Genomic DNA, 21,822 nt, shown 5'->3' with positions numbered 1-21,822 from the left:
GAGCATAAATGTGGTGTGAGGTCGTCAGGACGAACAACAGAAAGTGAATGAACTTAAATACTGTGGACATGATTAGTGAAAGCAGGTGCGTGACTCAAAATGTGAAACAGGTGCGTGACGTGACAGGTGAAAACTAATGGTTGCTATGGTGACAAACAAGAGTGCACAATGAGTCCAAACGTGGAACAGGTGAAACTATGCAAACAAGACAAGGGAGTGAAAAGCCAGAAACTAAACAAAACATGACTTAAAACAAAACATGATTACACAGACATGACACTTTGCTGTTTTATTTTCAATGAAACAATAGAAAATAGGTACTCATATAGTAGTACAGTTGGCACAGTACAGTAAACTGACAGTTAATATTTAAACATTTAACATTTCTAACAATTTTGAACAGAAATAGTTCATGCACATTCAGGTAAATTCTTCAAAATTACAATTAAAAATTGTAATTTGTATATATGCGCACTAATTGACTGAAAGAGCACGCACTTGGCGCGATGATGTCATGTTATCCATGGAAAAATGCATTTTTGGACAATATGATTTGCCTGAGCGGCTAGGAGACCCCGAGAGTAACAAGCGCTTGCCTTGTTGCCTTTCCATTAAGAACAGTAAATTAGTTTTTAGTATAAGTTTGCTGGTTTCAAGAAATGTAATGCCGAGCGCATATCATTATGTCAAGATAATGGCACTAGCATTTACTTCATTTAAGAATATTTTTCAACATATTGAGCAAAAAGGTCTCATATTTTTTTTTTCTACCAAGAAAAGTGCACTTGTTATTAGTGAGAATATACTTATTTTAAGGTATTTTTGGGTTCATTGAGGTTAGCTAATTTGACTTGTTTTGGAAACTCTTGACAAGCCAAATTTTCTTGTTCTATTAGCAGATAATTTTGCTTAGTTCAAATAAAATACCCCTCATTTTTGTATTTTTTTGCCCTTGTTTTTGAACACTGACTTTTTGCAGTCACCTTTAGGGGACCTCTGATGGTATGGGGACCAAAAAAACAGGTCCCCTAAAGGGAAACCTTTTTAAATGATGTTAATCATTTAAAAAGGTTTAACCATTAATAGTACTGTGATTCTGTGTGGTATCCATCCTTAGTTAAAACTCATATATTTTTTCCAAAAACAAAATCTGGTTTAGTGTTCCTTAGGATGACATTTAAGAATATTTTTCAACATATTGAGCAAAAAGGTCTCTTTTTTTTTTTTCTACCAAGAAAAGTGCACTTGTTATAAGTGAGAATATACTTATTTTAAGGTATTTTTTGGGTTCATTGAGGTTAGCTAATTTCACTTGTTTTGGAAAGTCTTGACAAGCAGAATGTTCTTGTTCTATTGGCAGATAATTTTGCTTAATTCAAATAAAATACCCCTCATTTTTGTATTTTTAGGGACCGCAATGTCCCTTTGGGACAGAGGACCCTATTGTATTTTGTGCGTTTTATCATTATTATTATTCCGCCGCCTCTTTGAGCTGTAATTTGACCCCCTTAACATGCTTCAAAACTCACCATATTTGACACACACATCAGGACTGGCAAAAATTGCGATCTAATAAAAAAAAACCTAACCCTAAAACTCAAAATTGCGCTCTAGCGCCCCCTAGGAATAAACACAGACAAAACTGCTTGTAATTTCCGGTAGGAATGTCGTAGTGACATGAAACCTCTATGTAGGTCTGATTTAGACCTAGATTTCATACATTGACATTCTTCAGCAAAAATCAACAGTAAGTTGGCAATTCCCCCTTCAAAACAAAAGTTTACTAAAAACAGTCACTTTCGCCTCTTTGAGCTGTAATTTGAACCCCTTAACATGCTTCAAAACTCACCAAACTGGACACACACATCAGGACTGGCAAAAATTGCGATCTAATAAAAAAAACCTAACCCCAAAACTCAAAATTGTGCTCTAGTGCCCCCTAGGAAGAAAACACAGACATAACTGCTCCTAGGAGGAAAACTCAGACAAAACTGCCTGTAACTTCCAGTAGGAATGTCTTAGAGACATGAAACAAAAATCTCGATGTAGGTCTCACTTAGACCTACATTTCATATTAGTTAGTAAAGGTGAATATGTTCCCCATACTAAGGGATTAGGGTTAGGGTTATGGTTAGGGTTGGGGTTGGGGTTGGGGTTAGAGGGTTAGGGTTAGAGTGTTGGGTTAGGGTTAGTGTTAGTAAAGGTGAATATGTTCCCCATACTAAGGGTTAGGGTTAGTGTTAGTCAAGGTGAATATGTTCCCCATACTAAGGGTTAGGGTTAGGGTTGGGGTTGGGGTTAGGGTTAGAGGGAGGGTTAGGGTTAGAGGGTTAGGGTTAGGGTTAGTAAAGGTGAATATGTTCCCCATACTAAGGGTTAGGGTTAGGGTTATGGTTAGGGTTGGGGTTGGGGTTGGGGTTAGAGGGTTAGGGTTAGAGTGTTGGGTTAGGGTTAGAGGTTTAGGGTTAGGGTTAGTAAAGGTGAATATGTTCCCCATACTAAAGTGTTACCATAACATATTCTAAGTAACAAAGACTTAATTTAGAGTTATTTGGTTAGGGTTAGGGTTAGAGAGTTAGGATTAGATTTAAAGTTGGGGTTGGGGTTAGGGTTAGTAAAGGTGAATATGTTCCCCATACTAAGGGTTAGGGTTCGGGTTAGGGTTAGGGTTGGGGTTGGGGTAAGGGTGAGGGTTAGGGTTAGAGGGTTAGGATTAGTAAAGGTGAATATGTTCCCCATACTAAGGGTAAGGGTTAGGATTAGGATTAGGATTAGGGTTAGGGTTAGGGTTAGAGGGTTAGGGTTGGGGTTGGGGTTAGGGTTAGGATTAGGGTTAGGTTTAGGATTAGGGTTAGGGTTAGGGTTAGAGGGAGGGTTAGGGTTAGAGGGTTAGGGTTAGGGTTAGTAAAGGTGAATATGTTCCCCATACTAAGGGTTAGGGTTAGGGTTGGGGTTGGGGTTAGGGTTAGAGTGTTGGGTTAGGGTTAGCGGGTTAGGGTTAACCCAAATCAACAGGAAGTTTGCAATTCCCCCTTCAAAATAAAAGTTAGGTTAAAAACAGTCCCTTTTTTTAAACATTATCTTCTCTGAGCGCGTTCGTCGTGTCAGCTTCAAACTAGCACAGGAGAGAGATTGAACCCTTCTGATTAAAAGTTGACGAAAGAGTTTTAATTACTGCTCCGGTTTGGATTTTATGTGCCGTCAAAGTCGGCCCCGTCCATCGCTGCTTGCAGCTTTAATTTTTCTCGTTTTCGAACACTGACTTTTTGCAGTGTAAAGGATTTCATCGACAAATAACGTTGATATCATGTATTGCAACATCTTGGAGGCTGAAGATGAGGCAACTAATGCAGGAAAGAAATAGAAGAAAAGATACAAGCTTCTTATTTATTTGACCACCTTGCAGGCCCCAGGCTGCGATCAGCATATTCACAGTAGTGTTTACTTACAACCGCCGTGCAAACAGAAAGCTCGTTTGTCACAGACTTGCTGTGATTAACACCGACTGTAAATTGCCGCATCAATTCCACCTCAAGTACGGTACGACTGCTAATCTCGAGCCGGGTTTTAATATTCATGTTGGATTCTGCAACTTGAGCGTAATTCTGAAGGTGCAATATTTCAGTTTGGAGAGTATTTAGAAGGCCAATATTCCACCCGTGGACGATTTCATTACTCCTTAATGGTAACTGCTGCTAGATGAGTCAGGAAGGCAATTGAAATAATACAAATTAAAAAATAAAAATAATTCAATATGATGTAGTGTAGTTCAGCATGAGTTGAAAATATAATCTAAATGATGAAAGTATTACCTCTTTGACAGTCTTATTAGAACTGAGCATGTTCTGCCTTGTAAACAACCACGGAACTTTCCTCCAGAAGGTCTTATCTTTGTCTATGTGATGTCAGATGAAACAAAAATTGAGCTGTTTGGCCACAATACCCAGCAATAGTCCACTATGGACTGGACTCTCACAATATTATGTTAGATCCACTATGGACTGGACTCTCACACTATTATGTTAGATCCACTATGGACTGGACTCTCACAATATTATGTTAGATACACTATGGACTGGACTCTCACACTGTTATGTTAGATCCACTATGGACTGGACTATCACAATATTATGTTAGATCCACTATGGACTGGACTCTCACTATTATGTTAGATCCACTATGGACTGGACTCTCACACTATTATGTTAGATCCCCTATGGACTGGACTCTCACTATTATGTTAGATCCACTATGGACTGGACTCTCACTATTATATTAGATCCACTATGGACTGGACTCTCACTATTATGCTAAATCCACTGTGGACTGGACTCTCACACTATTATGTTAGATCCACTATGGACTGGACTCTCACTATTATGTTAGATCCACTATGGACTGGACTCTCACTATTATGTTAGATCCACTATGGACTGGACTCTCACTATTATGTTAGATCCACTATGGACTGGACTCTCACTATTATGTTAGATCCACTATGGACTGGACTCTCACTATTATGTTAGATCCACTATGGACTGGACTCTCACTATTATGTTAGATCCACTATGGACTGGACTCTCACACTATTATGTTAGATCCACTATGGACTGGACTCTCACAATATTATGTTAGATCCACTATGGACTGGACTCTCTCTCTATTATGTTAGATCCACTATGGACTGGACTCTCACTATTATGTTAGATCCACTATGGACTGGACTCTCACACTATTATGTTAGATCCATTATGGACTGGACTCTCACTATTATGTTAGATCCACTATGGACTGGACTCTCACTATTATGTTAGATCCACTATGGACTGGACTCTCACTATTATGTTAGATCCACTATAGTTTTTTCTGAGGTGGTACTTGGGGGAAAAAAAAGTTTGAGAACCACTAACTTAGAGCATTTGCTCTGGAGTTGAATAGATAAATAAATAAAATACTGTCTGTTGATAAGAAGTGCAAAAGTGGTGCAGAATGCCCGACTTAAATGAGGATGTTGCGTTCACTTCCAGTTGTCATCATGGAGACAAGACAGTGACAGTGGACCAGGATGCACCAGACAGCTATAATCCCTACCACCTTTTCTGGGTAATTTACCGTCGAAGCGTGGCCGAGACAACATAAAACTATTTTTAGCACGCCAAAGGTAAGCTCCAGGACGGCGTGCTGGAATGCTCCTGACTCAAGAAAATTCATGCTCGTTTTTTCACAGGAGGTACATTAATACTAGGAGATGTATTAATGATTTATCTATGCATAGAATATATATATATATATATATATATATATATATATATATATATATATATATATATATATATATATATATATATATATATATATATATATATATATATTAGAGATGCGCGGTTTGCGGACACAACCGCGGAGTCCGCGGATTATCTGCGGGTCGGGCGGTTGAAAAAAAAAAAAAAAAGATTTTATCCGCGGGTCGGGTCGGGCGGTTGAAATAAAAAAAAATTAGATTTTAAATAGATTCAGGCGGGTGGCAGTTAAACCAATTCAGAAATATATATACATAGTTAAATGTTGTTACCCACATACGAAAAACGAGCAGGCACCTGCAGCATATGCCACAACAGAAGAAGAAAAAAAAAAGAGATGGCAACGCCGGCAGCAAACGTGGTACGCGACAAACTAAAAAAGGGAATACTAAAGACCAGGGGAAAAAAAGGCCAGAAAAGTTCAGCGTGGACTCGTTTTTATGAGGTTGTAAATCAGGATGATAGTAATGCTGGCTACGTGATTTGCAAGAGCTGCGACGCTGTTTATGTCTACGACAGTCACAAAACCGGGACATCTAACATGGTGCATCACATTTGTGCAAAACCCCGAATCTCCACAAACACCCTGAGCATGAGCAGTTTCGTCCGCCGTGATCCCAGAAGAGTGCCACAGGATGTTAAAACAAGATAGAACGCAGCTGCCTGCAGCAGTTTGAGTGGCGCGAGCGCGCTTGGAGGCCGGTGCGCTCAGCGCGGCTCCCAGATGATTGCGCACTAGTGTGCGTCTGGGCCGTGACAGCGTGGCACGCATTGAATGTCTCTGCTGCATTGGATCAGTCTCCTTTCTTTAACAGGCAAAAGCTTTATAACCTCACTAATGCCTTGCATCGTCTATATTAGATATGTAACAACGGGCGGGTGCGGTTTTGTTTAAATGTTAGTTCGGGTGGATGCGGATGGTTGACGACTTTTGTGATGCGGTTGCGGATGAAATAATTCCCTATCCGCGCATCTCTAATATATATATATATATATATATATATATATATATATATATATATATATATATATATATATATATATATATATATTGTAGCTGAGATAGGCTCCAGCGCCCCCCGCGACCCCAAAGGGAATAAGCGGTAGAAAAATGGATGGATGGATATAGAGAGAGAGAGAGAGAGAGAGAGAAATTGCCAGCAGACAACAAAACAATTAAATTAAATTAATGTTGGGTGTCTTCTGGCTCTAAACAATCCCTTAACCCTGTAACACCCCTTGTTGTAAAATTACAACGTTACCTTTAACCATCCTAAAAACAATCTGTTAATAATATATATATATATATTTTTTTTTTTAATACCACATTTACATAGTCATTGGGTCTATTGTTCAGTCTCACAAGGCTATTGGATCGTACATTTGTTTATAAGTCATGCCTTCTGGCCATGAACTCACACAACCTCTCAAGGTTTCCTTCCAACAACATCTATTTGTTTCATTGGTCTGGATTCATCAGATTCAAGTAAGTAAAATGTCTTTTATATTTTTCTTGGTTGTTATTACAATGTCTAGAGCATGTACATTTGTAGTTATTGTGGAACAGATGCATCAAATTTCATTTAGAGCTTGTTATATAATTGTTGCAATTATACAACACTGAGCGAATATGGTAGTCAAAATAGCTGTCTTGTTGCAGTGGGCTCAAACAGGTTGTATTCTCTCCACTACATCACTGCCTTAAGTATTTTCTCTATACATGGATAGTATACATTCTACCCTTGTGTTGTGTTCTGGTGACTGATTTAAAAGTTTTATCTCTAAAAAATGTAGTTAATTGATCAGCCTGACCTAAAATTCCATGACTTTGTCCAAGGATATCAACAGTTCTGGGGAAAGGAATGTTCCTGAATGTGTGGATGTAATGGGGGTATGCATGTCTTCATTGTCCCATTTACTCTCTGTAAAGCACCAGTTCCATTGGCAGCAAAACAGGCCCAGAGCATAATACTACCACCACCATGCTTGACGGTAGGAATGGTGGTCCTGGGATTAAAGGCCTCACCCTTTCTCCTCCTAACACATTGCTGGGTATTGTGGCCAAACAGCTCAATTTTTGTTTCATCCATACTTGCCAACCCTCCCGGATTTTCATGGGAGACTCCCGAAATTCAGCGCCTCTCCCGAAAACCTCCCGGGACAAATATTCTCCCGAAAATCTCCCGATTTTCAGCCGGAGCTGGAGGCCACGCCCCCTCCAGCTCCATGCACCTGAGTGAGGACAGCCTTTTTTTCACAACGGGAGGACAACAGGGTGACAAGAAATAAATTATCCAGACGAGAGATAAATTGTATTATTATGTTTATCTTAGCTAAAAATAAATATATTTATTAATTTAAAAACTAAATAAATGTATACTATATTTTGCTAAAAACATCAAAATTAATTGTATTTTTATTTGTATTTTTTCTGACTCCTTATTACATCCAGGCATTAGAATTATACATTAAAATAAACATAATTGAAATAATTAATTTTAAATTATCATAATAATTCATTTAAAATGACCATATTTAATTATTAAAATAATTGCTTGTTTATCAACAACTTTAGCATTTTATTCATTACATTTCGTAGCTCTCAGAAGCCAAGTTATGTTATATTCCTTAATATTTATTTATGCAAGTTTGAAGTATCAATTATCTAAACACAGTTTTGTTTGCATATTTTCAGGATATATATATATATATATATATATATATATATATCCTGAAAATATGCAAAATTCTAGCTGTCAATATACTCCTCCCCTCTTAACCACGCCCCCAACCACGCCCTGCCCCACCCCCGACCACGCCCCCACCCCCCACCTCCCGAAATCGGAGGTCTCAAGGTTGGCAAGTATGGTTTCATCTGACCACAGAACTTTCCTCCAGAAGGTCTTATCTTTGTCCATGTCACGGCCACGGCGCATTGAAATGCGCCCTCATCCTTGCGCTCTGCTTGTCGCACCTCGGGACACGCCCACGGCCATGCACATCCAGGGACGCGCCGGGCGCGTCTCCGCCCTGCAGCAGCCGCCAGCTGCAATCATTCACCGGCAATCAGCGCACCTGCCTGTAATGAAGGAGCTGCCTTCATAAGCCTGCACAACCTGCCATGCCGTGCCGGAATATAGTCTTCTGTACCGTAAGCCGATACCCAGCTTTATGCTCTCTCTCTCTACGTTTCTCGCTCTGTGTTTCATTGTTCTTCCTTGTCCTTCCAGTGTCTGCCCTTGTTCCTGTGTTGGCGAGCTGTGCGTCTCGTCACCTTTTTGTTCCCTTGCTTCCCGGACTGCCCTTTTGGGTTCTCAACCTCCTGCCCTGGATCATCTGCCTGCCCCACGGACTTCCCTGTTCCTTCGCTCTCGTTCAACATGTACGGTAACACTCAACAGCTAATTTGCACACACAGTCTTACACCATACACACTCTTGGATCGTGTCACGCTCCAAGATTCAAGATTCAAGATGCTTTATTATTGTCCATTCTTTAACATGTACAAGACACATAAGAACTGAAATGTCATTTTGGGCACAGTCCCACTAAGAGCAGACATACGTTTACAGGAGACATACTTGCCAACCCTCCCGGATTTTCCGGGAGACTCCCGAAATTCAGCGCCTCTCCCGAAAACCTCCCGGGACAAATTTTCTCCCGAAAATCTCCCGAAATTCAGGCGGACTCAGGTCCTCCACAATATAAAAAAGCGTACCTGCCCAATCACGTTATAACTATAGAATGATGGAGGGCGAGTTCTTGGTTTCTTATGTGTGTTTATTGTTAGGCAGTTTCATTAACGTCCTCCCAGCGTGGCAACAACACACAACAACAGCAGTCACGTTTTTGTACACCGTAAAGCAGTTCGTCTGCCGTAAACAGCAATGTTGTGATACTCTTAAACAGGACAATACTGCCATCTAGTGCATTTGATGAAAGCACTTTTGTGCGTGCCACACAGCAATGCATCATCAGAGAGGGTGTTCAGCATGGTTAGAAAAATAGTGACAGAGAATAGAACAAGGATGGACAATTCAACCCTTAACTCAACAATGAGTAGATGAGTGTTATGTGTGTGTATATGTTTAAATAAATGAACACTGAAATTCAAGTATTTATTTTATATTTATATATATATATAATAAAATATTTATATATACAACAAAATATATATATATATATATATATATATATATATATATATATATATATATATATATATATATATATATATATATAGCTAGAATTCACTGAACATCAAGTATTTCTTATATATATATATATATATATATATATATATATATATATATATATATATATATATATATATATATATCCATCCATCCATCCATTTTCTACCGCTTATTCCCTTCGGGGGTCGCGGGTGGCGCTGGAGCCTATCTCAGCTACAATCGGGCGGAAGGCGGGGTACACCCTGGACAAGTCGCCACCTCATCGCAGTGCCAACACATATAGACAGACAACATTAACACTCACATTCACACACAAGGGCCAATTTTAGTGTTGCCAATCAACCTATCCCCAGGTGCATGTCTTTGGAGGTGGGAGGAAGCCGGAGTACCCGGAGGGAACCCACGCAGTCACGGGGAGAACATGCAAACTCCACACAGAAAGATCCCGATGCCGGGATTGAACTCACGACTACTCAGGACCTTCGTATTGTGAGGCAGACGCACTAACCCCTCTCTCACCGTGCTGCCCATATATATATATATATATATATATATATATATATATATATATATATATATATATATATATATATATGTGAAATACTTGACTTGGTGAATTCTAGCTGTAAATATACTCCTCCCCTTTTAGCCACGCCCCAACCACGCCCCCGTCCCGTCCCACCCCGACCACGCCCACCCCCACCCCCCACCTCCCGAAATCGGAGGTCTCAAGGTTGGCAAGTATGACAGGAGACAAGACGGGACCGCCAACGGATCAGCCACTTACGGCGCTCCTTAAAAAAGGTGGGAAAAAGGTGATATTGGGAAAGGGGGAAAGAGTAAAAAAATATCAGTCTAAGGCTGGACCCTCGGGAGGGGGGTCCAGACTGAGTCCAAGGGAAAAAAACTCACATTTCCTTAGTTAGTATAGTTAGGATTGTTTGATTATTGAGATAGGCTCCAGCGCCCCCCGCGACCCCAAAGGGAATAAGCGGTAGAAAATGGATGGATGGATATAATAAATACATAGAGCTATACCATCCCCTGGTGTATGTTGCCGTCAGCTCCCTCCTACAACCATAACAGTCCATGCCTTATGTTCTTTACAAGTGTATGTAAACTTTTGACCTCGACTGTACATGACGACAGGCACGCTAAATGTATTGTGGTCGCGATTTTGTGCATTTAAGAAACGCAATCCTCAGTGCACGAGCTTAATAGATCAGCTTTGTTTGCACTAATAAGTTTGCACATGTTTTAATACACTTGCAAACGTTCAGTGGATCAGGCCCTAAGTGGCTTTTGCTTTTCACCATTACAATAAACCCTCATCTTTTTAACACAGACTGTTACACCAAAAGCAAGCGCAGTCTCATTGAGGTGTAAGTCGCGTCTTTGATGGTGTGAATAAACAAACTCTCCCTGGCATCAGCACTTCATCCCAATGCACAAACCGCGCATCCAAGCAACTGCGGGCTTGGTTACAGTTACCATGGAGCCATATTCTCCACAGCACAGACTGCATCAAGTGTTGAGCAAGTGACAGCGACAGGGAGATTATATTTTCTGCCAGCAGTAACATACGGACATCAAGGGTAATGAGCATTTGGGTGTGCAGAAAAGCTGGTGGATATACATACGTGAAAAAGGCAAAGGTGAAAATAACAGAATTAGTTGTTGGGGTTTTTTAAGGACTGATACTGTGAGTCAAATATATTGTACATACAAATAGTCCGGATCATGTTTTCGTTATGTTCTGTTAGTTTAACTCCACAGTTCCTGTTTTTTTGTGCACTCTTGTTTGTTTTGGTTGCGCATGATTTTCACCTGCCGCTGGTGTTCGGACGCTCACCTGGCTCTAATCAAGGGACTATTTAAACCGCCTTTGCCAGTCAGTCGGCCTGGCGTCATTGCTCGTTTCATGTCTGTTTCCATAGTTACGCTAGTTGCTTGTTTCATGCAATACCATAGTTCATGCTGTTTGTTAGCGCCTATGTTTCCTGCGTTAAAGGGGAACATTATCGCCAGACCTATGTAAGCGTCAATATATACCTTGATGTTGCAGAAAAAAGACCATATATTTTTTTAACCGATTTCCGAACTCTAAATGGGTGAATTTTGGCGAATTAAACGCCTTTCTATTATTCGCTCTCGGAGCGATGACAATGTGACGTCACATCGGGAAGCAATCCGCCATTTTCTCACTTTCGTCGGTGTGTTGTCGGAGGGTGTAACAACACGAACAGGGACGGATTCAAGTTGCACCGGTGGCCCAAAGATGCGAAAGTGGCAAGAAATTGGACGTTTGTTCCGCACACTTTACAGACGAAAGCTATGCTACGACAGAGATGGCAAGAATGTGTGGATATCCTGCGACACTCAAAGCAGATGCATTTCCAGCGATAAAGTCAAAGAAATCTGCCGCCAGACCCCCATTGAATCTGCCGGAGTGTGTGAGCAATTCAGGGACAAAGGACCTCGGTAGCACGGCAAGCAATGGCGGCAGTTTGTTCCCCGCAAACGAGCGAGCTAAACCCCTTATCGACCCTAGCTTCCCTGGCCTTCTGACAACAACTCCAAAACTGGACAGATCAGCTTTCAGGAAAAGAGCGCGGATGAGGGTATGTCTACAGAATATATTAATTGATGAAAATTGGGCTGTCTGCACTCTCAAAGTGCATGTTGTTGCCAAATGTATTTCATATGCTGTAAACCTATTTCATAGTTGTTAGTTTCCTTTAATGCCAAACAAACACATACCAATCGTTGGTTAGAAGGCGATCGCCGAATTCGTCCTCACTTTCTCCCGTGTCGCTGGCTGTCGTGTCGTTTTCGTCGGTTTCGCTTGCATACGGTTCAAACCGATATGGCTCAATAGCTTCAGTTTCTTCTTCAATTTGGTTTTCGCTACCTGCCTCCACACTACAACCATCCGTTTCAATACATGCGTAATCTGTTGAATCGCTTAAGCCGCTGAAATCCGAGTCTGAATCCGAGCTTGCTGTTCTATCCGCCATGTTTGTTTATATGAACATCACTATGTGACGTCACAGGAAAATGGACGGGTGTATATAACGATGGTTAAAATCAGGCACACCTCTGCTCCCCTCTTCCTTGTGGAGGGGGGGGGGGGCACAGGTCCGGTGGCTGTCCAGAGTCGGGACCCGGGGTGGACCACTCGCCTGTGCATCGGCTGGGAACATCTCTTAGGATGGTGTCCTGCTGGCCCCACTACGGACTGGACTCTTACTATTATGTTGGATCCACTATGGACTCGACTCTCACACTATTATGTTAGATCCACTATGGACTGGACTCTCACACTATTATGTTAGATCCACTATGGACTGGACTCTCACACTATTATATTGATCCACTATGGACTGGACTCTCACAATTATGTTAGATGCACTATGGACTGGACTCTCACTATTATGTTAGATCCACTATGGACTGGACTCTCACACTACTATGTTAGATCCACTATGGACTCGACTCTCACTATTATGTTAGATCCACTATGGACTGGACTCTCACACTATTATGTTAGATCCACTATGGACTGGACTCTCACACTATTATGTTAGATCCACTATGGACTGGACTCTCACACTATTATATTGATCCACTTTGGACTGGACTCTCACAATTATGTTAGATGCACTATGGACTGGACTCTCACACTATTATGTTAGATCCACTATGGACTGGACACTCACTATTATGTTAGATCCACTATGGACTGGACTCTCACTATTATGTTAGATCCACTATGGACTGGACTCTCACACTATTATGTTAGATCCACTATGGACTGGACACTCACTATTATGTTAGATCCACTATGGACTGGACTCTCACTATTATGTTAGATCCACTATGGACTGGACTCTCACACTATTATGTTAGATCCACTATGGACTGGACTCTCACACTATTATGTTAGATCCACTATGGACTGGACTCTCACACTATTATATTGATCCACTATGGACTGGACTCTCACAATTATGTTAGATGCACTATGGACTGGACTCTCACACTATTTTGTTAGATCCACTATGGACTGGACTCTCACACTATTATGTTAGATCCACTATGGACTGGACTCTCACTGTTATGTTAGATCCACTATGGACTGGACTCTCACTATTATGTTAGATCCACTATGGACTGGACTCACACTATTATGTTAGATCCACTATGGACTGGACTCTCACACTATTATCTTAGATCCACTATGGACTGGACTCTCACACTATTATGTTAGATCCACTATGGACTGGACTCTCACACTATTATGTTAGATCCACTATGGACTGGACTCTCACACTATTTTGTTAGATCCACTATGGACTGGACTCTCACACTATTATGTTAGATCCACTATGGACTGGACTCTCACTGTTATGTTAGATCCACTATGGACTGGACTCTCACTATTATGTTAGATCCACTATGGACTGGACTCTCTCACTATTATGTTAGATCCACTATGGACTGGACTCTCACACTATTATGTTGGATCCACTATGGACTGGACTCTCACTATTATGTTAGATCCACTATGGACTGGACTCTCACTATTATGTTAGATCCACTATGGACTGGACACTCACTATTATGTTAGATCCACTATGGACTGGACTCTCACTATTATGTTAGATCCACTATGGACTGGACTCTCACACTATTATGTTAGATCCACTATGGACTGGACTCTCACACTATTATGTTAGATCCACTATGGACTGGACTCTCACACTATTATCTTAGATCCACTATGGACTGGACTCTCACACTATTATGTTAGATCCACTATGGACTGGACTCTCACACTATTTTGTTAGATCCACTATGGACTGGACTCTCACACTATTATGTTAGATCCACTATGGACTGGACTCTCACTGTTATGTTAGATCCACTATGGACTGGACTCTCACTATTATGTTAGATCCACTATGGACTGGACTCTCACACTATTATGTTAGATCCACTATGGACTGGACTCTCACTATTATGTTAGATCCACTATGGACTGGACTCTCACTATTATGTTAGATCCACTATGGACTGGACTCTCACACTATTATGTTAGATCCACTATGGACTGGACTCTCACACTATTATGTTAGATCCACTATGGACTGGACTCTCACTATTATGTTAGATCCACTATGGACTGGACTCTCACTATTATGTTAGATCCACTATGGACTGGACTCTCACTATTATTTTAGATCCACTATGGACTGGACTCTCACTATTATGTTAGATCCACTATGGACTGGACTCTCACTATTATGTTAGATCCACTATGGACTGGACTCTTACTATTATGTTGGATCCACTATGGACTGGACTCTCACTATTATGTTAGATCCACTATGGACTGGACTCTCACAATATTATGTGAGACCCACTCGACATCAATTGCATTCGGTCTCCCCTAGAGGGGGGGGTTACCCACATATGCGGTCCTCTCCAAGGTTTCTCATAGTCATTCACATCGACGTCCCACTGGGGTGAGTTTTTCCTTGCCCTTATGTGGGCTTTGTACCGAGGATGTCGTTGTGGCTTCTGCAGCCCTTTGAGACACTTGTGATTTAGGGCTATATAAATAAACATTGATTGATGATTGATTGATTGATTGATGTGGGCCCAGTTATGGGGATATAACCCAAGACCTCAACGGTGGAACAGGCGGAGGATGATTGCTAACCCTGTGGAGCGTCACAACGACTGGGATGGCGGATGAAGGCTGCAGCAGAAAAGGGTCCCCCAGTCGTCTTGGACTCCATGCCACTGGACCCTGACCCGGATCTGTCAAGGATCGTGTGATGACTGTCTGTGCACCAGTCTCCCCACGTTAAACAAAGTCACGCACAGGCATCCTCCATAAAGGGATACCCCCCTACCAGGAGGATCGTCATACTCGTTCGAGTGACCGCCGATGATGAAGCCAACACGTCTCTAGCTCTATACTCTCTCTCTGTGTTTCTCCCCGTCCGTATTCATTTGGGGCGGCATGGCGTAGTGGGTAGAGCAACCGTGCCAGAAACCTGAGGGTTGCAGGTTCGCTCCCCGCCTCTTACCATCCAAAAATCGCTGCCGTTGTGTCCTTGGGCGGGACACTTCACCCTTTGCCCCCGGTGCCACTCACACCGGTGAATTGAATGATGAATGATAGGTGGTGGTCGGAGGGGCCGTTGGCGCAAATTGCAGCCACGCTTCCGTCAGTCTACCCCAGGGCAGCTGTGGCTATGAAAGTAGCTTACCACCACCAGGTGTGAATGTTTGATGGGTTCTACATGTAAAGCGACTTTGGGTACTTAGAAAAGCGCTATATAAATCCCAGTTATTATAATTATTATTATTTGTCTTGTGTTTCTGTGTCGTCATCCAGCAGCATTCCTGGTGACGAGCTGTGTGTCTCGTCTCCCCGTATTCCCTCTGGTTTTCTGGCTGTCTCTTTGGATATCGACCTCCCGCCTGGACACGGATTTTGACGCCTCGCTCTTGCCCCTGGACCTACAAGCTTGCCTCGCCCTTTCCACTGGACCTCCAAGCTTGCCTCGCCCTCTTGGACTTCCTCACCTCGCTCAACACTCCTGGTAAATCACTACACCACCCCGCCCTCCACCCACCCCGTATATTCATATTCATATTTGTAAGGAAATATATTCATTGAAGTAGGCGATTATTTCGCCCCCTATTGCTGTTCCTGTGACTCTTTGGCCATGCAAGGCAGCCAGCAGCAGCAGGTGGTCGTGGCACCGGAGACCGAGGAGCTCAAACCGAGTGCAGCACTAATTTCCCCGAGTCGGTTTTGGCCACGCACATCAATCTTCTTCTTCATCTTCTTCCTGACACAACCATTCGTTTTTCTTTTCATTCATTTCCCCCCCTGTGCTCAGATCTCGGAGACACAGCAATTAATGGCAGGCTGACAATGGCTCTGTGGTTGGCTCTAAACAGGAGGAAGAAGCACCTCGTATACTGACTTGTGATTGGTCAGAACGTGCCCAAGCTCAAGCGCATGGTTATTTTCAGTATGATTTGTATCCGTATAAGAGGGCGTGATCTGGGCGTGCCAAGCCACGCAAACATCTGCGGAGGATTCCAAGTATAAAACCCAAAACCACTGAAGTTGGCATGTTGTGTACAAACCCCGTTTCCATATGAGTTGGGAAATTGTGTTGGATGTAAATATAAACAGAATACAATGATTTGCAAATCTTTTCAACCCATATTCAATTGAATGCCCTACAAAGACAACATATTTGATGTTTAAACTCATAAACTTTTCTTTTTTTTTTGCAAATAATAATTACCATATTTTCCGGACTATAAGTCGCAGTTTTTTTCATAGTTTGGTGCGATTTATATATGTTTTTTTCCTTCTTTATTATGCATGTTCGGTAGGTGCGACTTATACTCCGAAAAATACGGTAACTTAGAATTTCATGGCTGCAACACGTGCCAAAGTAGTTGGGAAAGGGCATGTTCACCACTGTGTTACAAGGCCTTTCCTTTTAACAACACTCAGTAAACATTTGGGAACTGAGGAGACACATTTTTGAAGCTTCTCAGGTGGAATTCTTTCCCATTCTTGCTTGATGTACAGCTTAAGTTGTTCAACAGTCCGGGGGTCTCCGTTGTGCTATTTTAGGCTTCATAATGCGCCACACATTTTCAATGGGAGACAGGTCCGGACTACAAGCAGGCCAGTCTAGTACCCGCACTCGTTTACTACGAAGCCACGCTGTTGTAACACGTGGCTTGGCATTGTCTTGCTGAAATAAGCAGGGGCGTCCATGGTAACGTTGCTTGGATGGCAACATATGTTGCTCCAAAACCTGTATGTACCTTTCAGCATTAATGGTGCCTTCACATCCATCCATCCATCCATCTTCTTCCGCTTATCCGAGGTCGGGTCGCGGGGGCAGCAGCCTAAGCAGGGAAGCCCAGACTTCTCTCTCCCCAGCCACTTCGTCCAGCTCTTCCTGTGGGACCCCGAGGCGTTCCCAGGCCAGCCGGGAGACATAGTCTTCCCAACGTGTCCTGGGTCTTCCCCGCGGCCTCCTACCAGTCGGACGTGCCCTAAACACCTCCCTAGGGAGGCGTTCGGGTGGCATCCTGACCAGATGCCCGAACCACCTCATCTGGCTCCTCTCCATGTGGAGGAGCAGCGGCTTAACTATGAGCTCCTCCCGGATGGCAGAGCTTCTCACCCTATCTCTAAGGGAGAGCCCCTCTACCCGGCGGAGGAAACTCATTTCAGCCGCTTGTACCCGTGATCTTGTCCTTTCGGTCATAACCCAAAGCTCATGACCATAGGTGAGGATGGGAACGTAGATCGACCGGTAAATTGAGAGCTTTGCCTTCCGGCTCAGCTCCTTCTTCACCACAACGGATCGATACAGCGTCCGCATTACTGAAGACGCCGCACCGATCCGCCTGTCGATCTCACGATCCACTCTTCCCTCACTCGTGAACAAGACTCCGAGGTACTTGAACTCCTCCACGTGGGGCAAGATCTCCTCCCCAACCCGGAGATGGCACTCCACCCTTTTCCGGGCAAGAACCATGGACTCGGACTTGGAGGTGCTGATTCTCATCCCAGTCGCTTCACACTCGTCTGCGAACCGATCCAGCGAGAGCTGAAGATCCTGGCCAGATGAAGCCATCAGGACCACATCATCTGCAAAAAGCAGAGACCTAATCCTGCAGCCACCAAACCAGATCCCCTCAACGCCTTGACTGCGCCTAGAAATTCTGTCCATAAAAGTTATGAACAGAATCGGTGACAAAGGGCAGCCTTGGTGGAGTCCAACCCTCACTGGAAACGTGTCCGACTTACTACCGGCAATGCGGACCAAGCTCTGGCACTGATCATACAGGGAGCGGACTGCCACAATCAGACAGTCCGATACCTTCACATGTCTTAGGCATTAATACACCCCTATACCATCACAGATGCTGGCTTTTCAACTTTGCGCCTATAACAATCCGGATGGTTCTTTTCCTCTTTGTTCCGGAGGACACGACGTCCACAGTTTCCAAAAACAATTTGAAATGTGGACTCGTCAGATGACAGAACACTTTTACACTTTGCATCAGTCCATCTTAGATGAGCTCGGGCCCAGCGAAGCCGGCGGTGTTTCTGGGTGTTGTTGATAAATGATTACTGACAGTGGTTTTCTGAAGTGTTCCTGAGCCCATGTGGTGATATCCTTTACACACTGATGTCGCTTTTTGATGCAGTACCGCCTGAGAGATTAAGGTTCACTGGATTTCAATGTTACATGCAGTGATTTCTCCAGATTCTCTGAACCGTTTGATGATATTACGGACCGTAGATGGTGAAATCCCTAAATTCCTTGCAATAGCTGGTTGAGAAATGTTGCTCTTAAACTGTTCGACAATTTGCTCATGCGTTTGCTCACAAAGTGGTGACCCTCGCCCCATCCTTGTTTGTGAATGACTGAGCATTTCATGGAATCTACTTGTATACCCAATCATGGCACCCACCTGTTCCCAATTAGCCTGTTCACCTGTTCCAAATAAGTGCTTGATTAGCATTCCTCAACTTTCTCAAGTCTTTTTTTTGCCACTTGTGCCAGCTTTTTTGAAACATGATGCAGGCATTAAATCCCAAATGAGCTAATATTTGCAAAAAAATAACAAAGTTTTCCGGTTCGAACATTAAGTACCTTGTCTTTGCAGTCTATTCAATTGAATATAAGTTGAAAAGGATTTGCAAATCATTGTATTCTGTTTTTATTTACCATTTACATAATGTGCCAACTTCACTGGTTTTGGGTTTTGTGATATAAAGATGGCGGGGCCTCACCTGCCATCATGGAAAGAAAAAAATGTAAAAAGAAAAAAAAAAAATTAAATTGTTATATGTATCCAGTGATTATACTATAAAGTTATTTTCCATTTAACTTCACCAGTTTTAGATTATTTTTATTCAAAATCGCTGAATTTTCACATTTGCCGTTCAAATACTGAGAAGAGACGGTGCGGTGAACAGCAGCCAGTCGAGGCGCGTCACTCAGTGCCTCAACATGGACGGACTCGGCTAACTGCTGGTCTGCTGTGCAGTGAGACCGTATTGCTATATGAACTATATTATACATTTCCATAGTTTAGTTAGCTGAGGTATATAATGTACAGTGTATTTTGTCAACAACTGTATGTGTGTAAAGTATTTCTTGTGCTGAGCGATCATAAAACTGCTGCGAAGACGCACTGGCTGAGGCACGCGTAACCACGCCTCCTGGTGCTGAAGACACATTCGCCGCAGACTGCACCCACCGACGGGAACGCCACACCAACCAAAGCCCACACCCAAACCCTCCACGTGCAAGACCGAATCCACCCAAAAAAAGTCACTTAACAAGAAGCCAAAAAGTGCAAAAACAACATTGCTCGCGCCAGAGGAGCCGTGAACGACTGCTGGGACACTACATTAGGATTTCATATTTCATTCATTCACAACTCCTCCACACCGAACACCACTGTTCCCGCACTTATAAGTAAAGGTAAGACCATAATAACGTTTTTTTTAATTAAATGTGCTTTTTTGTGTGCTACAGTTTGTATGTGTAAAGTTAAAGTCAAGTTAAAGCAGGGGCGTCACTAGCTTTTAAGGACAGGGGGGGCTTTGCCCCCAGGAGATGCACAGGATGCGAGCGAATGTTATGCACGAGCACAAAACTTCACACACGGCTAACAAAGACTTAGAAATTATTCATTGTTATTATTATTATTTTAAAAAAATGCACGGGACGAAATGAAATGCTCCCCGGGACGATGGCCTTTAACCATATATTTTCTTTTTCTTTTTATGTATTTATTCATTTTACATTTTATATTAAATGTCTTGGTTTTTCCTCCCTCTGAAAATCCTATTAAATGTTTAACAAGCCATCCTGTAATAATAAAACAGCTATTAATGTAACAATACAATAAAACAAATATATTTACCGTATTTTCCGCACTATAAGGCGCACCTAAAAAACACAAATTTTCTCAAAAGCTGACAGTGCGCCTTATAACCCGGTGCGCTTTATATATGGATTAATATTAAGATTCATTTTCATAAAGTTTCGGTCTCGTAACTACGGTAAACAGCCGCCATCTTTTTTCCCGGTAGAACAGGAAGCGCTTCTTCTTCTACGCAAGCAACCGCCAAGGTAAGCACCCGCCCCCATAGAACAGGAAGCGCTTCTTCTTCTACTGTAAGCAACCACCCGCCCGCGTAGAAGACGAAAAAGCGCGCGGATATTACCGTACGTTTCATTTCCTTTGTGTGTTTACATCTGTAAAGACCACAAAATGGCTCCTACTAAGCGACAGGGATCCGGTTCATGAAAAGACGCAATCTCTCCATCCACACACGGATTACTATTTCACAGCAACTGATATTCCTGTGAACCGCACTGTGGATACAACGGGAGCACGTACGGTGAATATTCGCACCACAGGGAATGAGAAGTCATCCTTCACTGTGGTTCTAGCTTGCCATGCTAATGGCCAGAAACTTCCACCCATGGTGATATTCAAAAGGAAGACCTTGCCAAAAGAGACCTTTCCAGCCGGCGTCATCATAAAAGCTAACTCGAAGGGATGGATGAAGAAAAGATGAGCAAGTGGTTAAGGTAAGTTTAAGTTTACGCGAAGAGGCCGGGTGGCTTTTTTCACGCAGCTCCGTCCATGTTGATATACGATTCCATGCGCGCCCACATCACGCTGGTTTTAATATATTATTAAAGTTTGACTGACCTATTTGACTGTTTTTTTGACATTCCTTTAGCGCAGTTAGATGCGGCTTACAACACGGGGCGGCTTATAGGTGGACAAAGTTTTGAAATATGCCGTTCATTGAAGGCGCGGCTTATAACCCAGGGCGCCTTATGGTGCGGAAAATACGGTAATGATGTTTTTTTCATTATTTTAACAATAGGCTTATGTATATTACTTTATATAGATTCTACAAGAAACACAAAACTTAAAAAATAAATGATTTACAATTGCACACACAAGGTTTTGTGCAGCTTCACTCATAGTAAAGGAAGATAATGTGCTTCGTACATCTGCAGGACCGCAAGCAAGGTCCCAGAGAAAATGCGGGATGGAATTTGAGTGATGTGGGCATTTTCTATATGAACAAGTGGAATGGATTGGATACCGACGCACGAAAGGGGCTCTCTACCTTACGCTACGAAGTGGGGGGAAACTGAGTGAATAATAACAGGTTATATGATTATTTATTTAAACTCATATTTGGGCCACTTTATAATGAATATGTC

At 42.4% G+C, this 21,822-nt stretch overlaps 1 protein-coding gene across 2 annotated transcripts in view; it reads right to left on the bottom strand.

Annotated features, from left to right (window-relative positions):
- LOC133623017 (splicing regulator ARVCF-like) overlaps positions 1-21,822 on the bottom strand; it is a 670,015-nt gene that overhangs the window by 130,357 nt on the left and 517,836 nt on the right. The window lies entirely within an intron of this gene.

Source organism: Nerophis lumbriciformis, linkage group LG12 (assembly GCF_033978685.3).
Source record: "Nerophis lumbriciformis linkage group LG12, RoL_Nlum_v2.1, whole genome shotgun sequence".
In the NCBI taxonomy this organism is placed as follows: Eukaryota; Metazoa; Chordata; class Actinopteri; order Syngnathiformes; family Syngnathidae; genus Nerophis; species Nerophis lumbriciformis.
Note: the sequence above shows the minus strand (reverse complement) of the source record. Positions and strands in the feature narration are given on the sequence as shown.